Genomic DNA, 6,404 nt, shown 5'->3' with positions numbered 1-6,404 from the left:
TCTGTATCTATGAGTCTGTTTCTGTTTTGTTCATTTATATTCTTTAGATTTCACATATAAGTGAAATTATTGTCTGTCTCTGACTGATTTATTTCACTTATTTATGTAGTACTTATTGAAGATGGTTGAATGTATTGATCTGGTTACTGTTTTTATAATGTTAAAGCCCTGGTCAGCTAATTGCAATATACTGTAATTTCTTTTAAATAAGTTATGCAATTGTTTTTTTTTAATTGACTTTAGAGAGAGAGAGAGAAAGGAAGAGAAAACACCAATTTGTTGTTCCACTTACTTATGCATTCATTAGTTGATTCTTGTATGTGCCCTAACCAGGGATCAAACCCACATCCTTGGCTATCAAGATGATGCTCTAACAAACTGAACTACCTGGCCAGGCCAAGTCATGCAATTGTTTAACTGATTGGTATTACAATTAGAACTGAACAGAGGAAGGATGTAATGAAGTATTTATTATGGGATCTACCTTGGAGCTCGGTGGTTCCTGACTGTCCCTAGTACATGTGACCAAAACTTGCAGAAGAGGACATAGAGCAAAACATATATGTAAAATCCCTTAGGGTATCCACCATTAGAAAATAGACTCTGCCTTTTAAAAACTACATGCATGGCTGGTTGAGGACCCATATATACCCTGTTTTATTGAACTGATAATGAGTTTTCTATGATGACTAATCCAGTTTAATAAAACCTGTCTCACTTCCTGCCACTAAAATGTGAGTGGAAGGCATGGGGGAGGGAAGTAGCTGATTTTGGATTTTTTTTGAGCAAATCTCAATTTCTGTAACCCTATTCTCATTTGCTGAATTAACATGAAATTTAAGAAATGAGCAAGGATAAGCAAAATAAGCCAGGGGGTGAAAGACAAATACCATATGATCTCACCTATAAGTGGAACCTAACCAACAATACAAAGATGCAAGGAAAATAAGACCAGCAACACTGAAAGGAAAAGAAATCAACAGAGACAAGAGGGAAGGAGGGAGGGGGGACGGGGAAAAGGAAGGGAAGGGGAAAGTCAAGAAACATATAGCAAGGACTCATGGACAAAACCAAAAGGGAAAGAGCTGAGGGAGGGAAGGAGGGAGGGGGCAAGGGAAAGTGGTGGGGGGTAGGCAGAGACAAATGTATTTGAAAAAATAAATTAAAAAAAAAGAAACAATAACAAAAAATTTTTTAAAAAATTAGCAAGGAGGAGAAAAATACAAAATATTTAAGCTATACCAGAGCTCTTTAGAGTTTGTTTTATAGCAACTAACTTTCAAAACTTTCTTAAAAACATGGACAGAAAACCCAAATAAATTCACAGGTGGTTATGAAAAGGTGAAGAACTTGAAGGAATAGGAAAGGGTTGGGAACAGAGATGTGTGTTCCACTTATTGCTTTATCTTCCCTAGCTTGTGTTGGTTTGAACATATTTACTTCCCAATTCTCCACCATTTTTATAAAAGGCAGAGAAATACATACTGTGAGAAATGTGATTTATAATAGCATCATTATCGCATAATTGAAGATACTGAGTGTTTGGTGGTCTGGCGGAATATGCCCATTAGAAATAACCCATAGCTCTGGAGGCCAAGGGGTTGCTATGACAACCAGGAAAAAGAGTTTAATAATAGCTCTCCCACAAAGCTGGAAAATTGACAGAAAGATGAGAGCTTTAAATGCAATGGTTTGTCATATAAATGCAAGCAAGCACCAAATACATTTATTTCTTTGTTCAACGAATATTCATCAAGAGCCTATGCTGTTCCTGGTTCTATGTCAGGACCTGTGGAAAAGAAAGATGTGGTCTTTCCATGATGGAGAACACATTCTAGTACAAGAGACAAATAACAAAGAGTAAACAAATTGTTAAACTGAATAATTCCAGCATGAGGAAGGCCCTACTGGAGAGAAAGTAATGAGACTGAGATACTAAACAAGTGTATGTACAATATATGGAGAAGAACCTAGACACAGCATATATTTAAACTCTTGCCTTTAGGCTCATAAGAGATTTAGTAGAAGTGAAACAGAAAATGGAGTCTTACAGTCTTTGTTAATATAAGAATAGAATCACAACTACAACTGAAATATTACTTACTCTTCAGTTTCTGGCAGAGGTTAGGATTCTATATGAAAACAAGGGTTGAATGTGCTTTTAAAATAAGTATGGGTATTTGTAATGAAAATTAGAATGGTAAAAGTTATATCACATACTTGACAGAAGCAATTATTCAAAATATCCTCTGGAAACTGTTTTTCAATTTTTCACAAATACAAAATGTGACATGATTAACCTAAAGTCATTACAAAAATTCATCAATAAACTTTCTTAAAAATATGGAACACTTCATGAATTTGCATGTCATCCTTGAGCAGAGGCCATGCTATTCTCTGCATCCTTCCAATTTTAGTATATGTGCTGCTGGAGTGAGCACAAAAACCTAAGTTTTGAATAGACTATTGTGGCTAATGGCCTGCGTTTCAACAGAGACAGACAGTAGATCACATTAACATAGCAAAAATGATCCAGGCACAGAAAACCTAGAATGTTGCTAAACAGCCTAGCTTGCTCTAAGAAATTCTGTTTTTATTACTCTATAATTCTGATATGTTATTTAACAGAAGGAATATTTGTTGTTTAAGATAATTAATAGTACAATTGATTATACAGAGCCATTTTTCAGTTCTTTTATTTCCTTTTAGGAAGTTGAAACATTCCATGACATAATACCAAGATTTTTTAAAAAATGTTATTGATTATGCTATTAGTTGTTCCATTTTTTCTTCCCTTTATTCCCCTCTGCCCTGCACCCCCACCACCACCAGCATTTCCACCACCCGCTGTTAGTTCACGTCCATAGGTTAGTACATGTAAGTTCTCCGACTTCTCCATTTCCTATGCTATTCTTAACCTCCCCCTATTTTGTACCTACTATTTATGCTTCTTATTCCTTGTACTTTTGTCCCCATCTTCCACCCATCCCTGCCCCACTGATAACCCTCAATATGATCTCCATTTCTGTGATTCTTTCTGTTCCTGTTGTAGTTGTTTGCTTAGTTTATTTTTGTTTTTGTTTTAGGTTCAGTTGTTGATAGTTGTGAGTTTATTGTCATTTTACTGTTTATAGTTTTTGATCTTCTTCTTTTTCTTAGATAAGTCCCTTTATCATTTCATATAATAAGGGCTTGGTGATGATGAACTCCTTTAACTTTACCTTATCTGGGAAGCACTTTATCTGCCCTTCCATTCTAAAAGAGAGCTTTGCTGGATAGAGTAATCTTGGATGTAGGTCCTTGTCTTTCATGATTTTGAATACTTCTTGCCAGCCCCTTCTTGCCTGCAAGGTTTCTTTGGAGAAATCAGCTGATAGTCTTAAGGGAACTCCTTTGTAGGTAACTGTCTTCTTTCCTCTTGCTGATTTTAAGATTCTCTCCATATCTTTAATCTTGGGTAATGTAAGTATGATGTGCCTTGGTGTGTGCTTCCTTGGGTCCAACTTCTTTGGGGCTCTCTGAGCTTCCTGGATCTCCTGCAAGTCTGTTCCTTTGCCAGATTGGTGAAGTTCTCCTTCATTATTTTTTCAATTAAGTTTTCGATTTCTTGCTCTTCCTCTTCTCCTTCTGGCACCTCTATGATTCAGATGTTGGATCATTTAAAGTTGTCCCAGAGGTTCCTCAGGCTCTCCTCATTTTTTTGAATTCTTGTTTCTTCATTCTGTTCTGGTTGAATGTTTATTTCTTCCTTCTGCTCCAAATCGTTGATGTGACCCCATTTCCTTTCCTTTACTGTTGGTTCCCTGTATATTTTTATTTCACTTTCCATAGCTTTCTCTTCTTACTCTATTTTGCATCTGTATTCAACCATTTCTGTGAGCATCCTGATTACCAGTTTTTCGAACTTTGCATCTGATAGGTTGACTATCTCTTCATTGTTTGGTTCTGTTTTTGGAGCTTTGATCTGTTCTTTCATTTGGAATGTGTGTGTATGTATATATATATATATATATATATATATATATATATATATATTTTTTTTTTGTCTCAGCATGCCTATTACCTTGTAAGGGGCGGAGCCTTAGGTATTCACCAAGGTAGGGTAACTCACATGGCTGTGCAGTGGTGCTGTATGTTCAGGGAGGGGTCAGAGTGGGAACAATGCTGCTTGCTCAGCCCTCTGCTGACTTTCAGTCATGTCCCCTGCTACCCACAAGGAAATTGGGCCCTTCTGGGGCTGGTTCCTGGGTGGGTGGGTTTATGTACATTCTGGGACCCTGTGGGTCTCTCCAATGAACTCTCCTGTGTGGCTTGGAGTTTCTCCCATTGCCAAAACCCCCACAGGTTTTTACAGCCAGAGGTTTTGGGGCTTTATTTCCCATGCTGTAACCCTGGATTGCAGTCTGTCTCGCTCCCCAATTGTTCCTCCCAGTTTACCCACAAGCAAATGTGGGTCCTCCTGGTCTGTCAGCTGCCACCTTGCCACACAGCCTCTCCACCCTGGCTGCCTGTTTCCGTTCCTCCTACTGGTGTGAATGAATGTTTGTTCTTTAACTCCTTGGTTTTCAGACTTCCATACAGTTCAATTTTCTGGCAGTTCTGGTTGTTTTTTGTTTTTAAATTTATTATTGTCCTTCTTTTGGTTGTGTGAGGAGGCAAAATGTATCTACCTATGCCTCCATCTTGGCCAGAAGTCTGTTCTCCCAATTCAACCCTTTAAGCCCATGATATAGGGTGCCAGGATGCAATAGTCTATTAAGTTTTATTTAATCAAAGCAAGATCAAAACACACCATGTGCCATTACCTCTTCTGTACAGAGCAACAGCAAGAGCCTAGGAAGCTCTCTAAGTCTTTCCCAGGTGGGAAGATTTTCCATGTTGTGTCAACTGTAGTTAACTCCTGGCATGGCGTTACCACTTTGGCTGCCATGTGATAAAATCTGGCCTGACATATGGTATAGCAGATTGCTATTTAACCTAATAGCTTTTCTACCCCATTCTATAAGGAATCCCTGAATTTTAAGCATATACATTTGACCCAGAATAAAAACTGCCTCCCTTAAGCACCATTGCAATGAAGTGTGACCATGTGGTTAACATCTGACCAATGCCACATGACTGGAAAGAATGTGCCCAACATCCCTTATAGGGAAGAGTCATGTCCTCCCTTCCTCCCTCCCCTCTTCCTGATGACTTGAATATGAACACAAAGGTAAATGAGCTTGTACCATGTGGACCAGGACAACATTCTTAAGCAGAGAACAGGAAAACAGGAAAGTTTGGTCTCAGATGACTTTCTAGATCAGGGGCAACATAATGGATTGAACTTTTATAGAGAAATGTCTATCTTATTAAACCTACTAGGTCTCTCTCTATATAACTGTACCTAGATTCTAACTAATGTATAAAGTGAGAGAACACATCTGTGATATGTTCTCTGTACAAAGAAAACCCTGAAGTCACTGAGATTTTGGTTCACACTGTGCCTGAAATGAATGATATTGCTGAGATTTTCAGTTACAATGGGCAAAAAATTCTACTTTATTTTCTTAATATGATCTATATTAAGGTAATACTGTTTACAACTGAGAGTCCAAGCTCTTCTTTTTTAATACACAAAAACACCTGTTTTAGAAGAAATACTTTGCCTAATATTTACATAGTCCTTTTTAACCAGTGTTCCCAGAAATAATGAATAGTGTATCCCCTCAAAATATTCCTGATTGAGATAGGGTGGTTCTAAGCAGCAGTTTTAGCTTTGGGGGTAAGAATGTACAAGTTTCACTCCCCACAAGCTGCTTTAGAAGAAAGTATGTCTAGGATATAGACGGGATGTTATGCAAAACATCTGTTTCCTACTCTCCCTATGCCTCAGATCATGTTGAGTCCTCAAGGTTTAAAGGTGTGAGGAATAGAAGCCTGATGAAACAGGCCCAGGAAACATTTGGCTCAGAGTCAAGGAGGGGCTCCCTTTCCCTATTCTGCACAAAACCTATTGATTCCATGGTACTTTGAAGTTTGGTAGCTTTTGTGAACCGGATCTTTTTCCATTATTTTTTGTATTACTATTAAATTGGTTTGTAAATATTGAACCCTCTTGTTGTTTCTGAAAATAACATTAATTCTCTTGGGATTTTACTGAGTCTCATTTTCTATAAATAATTCTGCCCTGTCAATACTATCCTGCTTTATCAAATTTACTAGAATAAATGTTCCTTTAAAGTTAGTTAGAATGATGAAAAGGGTGTTGAAATTTTTAAGCAGGTATGGAAAAAAGACATTGCCACTAACTCTGGGTCTGATGAACTTCAAAAGTGTTATAAATAATTGAAAATATTAAATTATAAATATTTGCCTAGTGAGGGGACTATATCAAAAGCTTTCCTGAGATTCTCAACAAGATC

The 6,404-nt window shown here is 37.4% G+C and overlaps 1 non-coding gene across 1 annotated transcript; it reads right to left on the bottom strand.

The window, feature by feature from the left end:
• Nucleotides 1-2,337: 2,337 nt before the first annotated feature.
• LOC129081227 (U6 spliceosomal RNA) lies at nucleotides 2,338-2,441 on the bottom strand. The gene has a single exon (XR_008530288.1). It is a non-coding gene; the product is annotated as a U6 spliceosomal RNA (small nuclear RNA).
• Between the last annotated feature and the right edge of the window lie 3,963 nt (nucleotides 2,442-6,404).

The sequence above is a fragment of the Pteronotus mesoamericanus genome, unplaced genomic scaffold, assembly GCF_021234165.1.
Source record: "Pteronotus mesoamericanus isolate MK-2021 breed Mesoamerican mustached bat unplaced genomic scaffold, CSHL_Meso_final contig_94, whole genome shotgun sequence".
NCBI lineage: Eukaryota > Metazoa > Chordata > Mammalia > Chiroptera > Mormoopidae > Pteronotus > Pteronotus mesoamericanus.
This window is presented reverse-complemented; position numbering and strand designations above follow the sequence as displayed.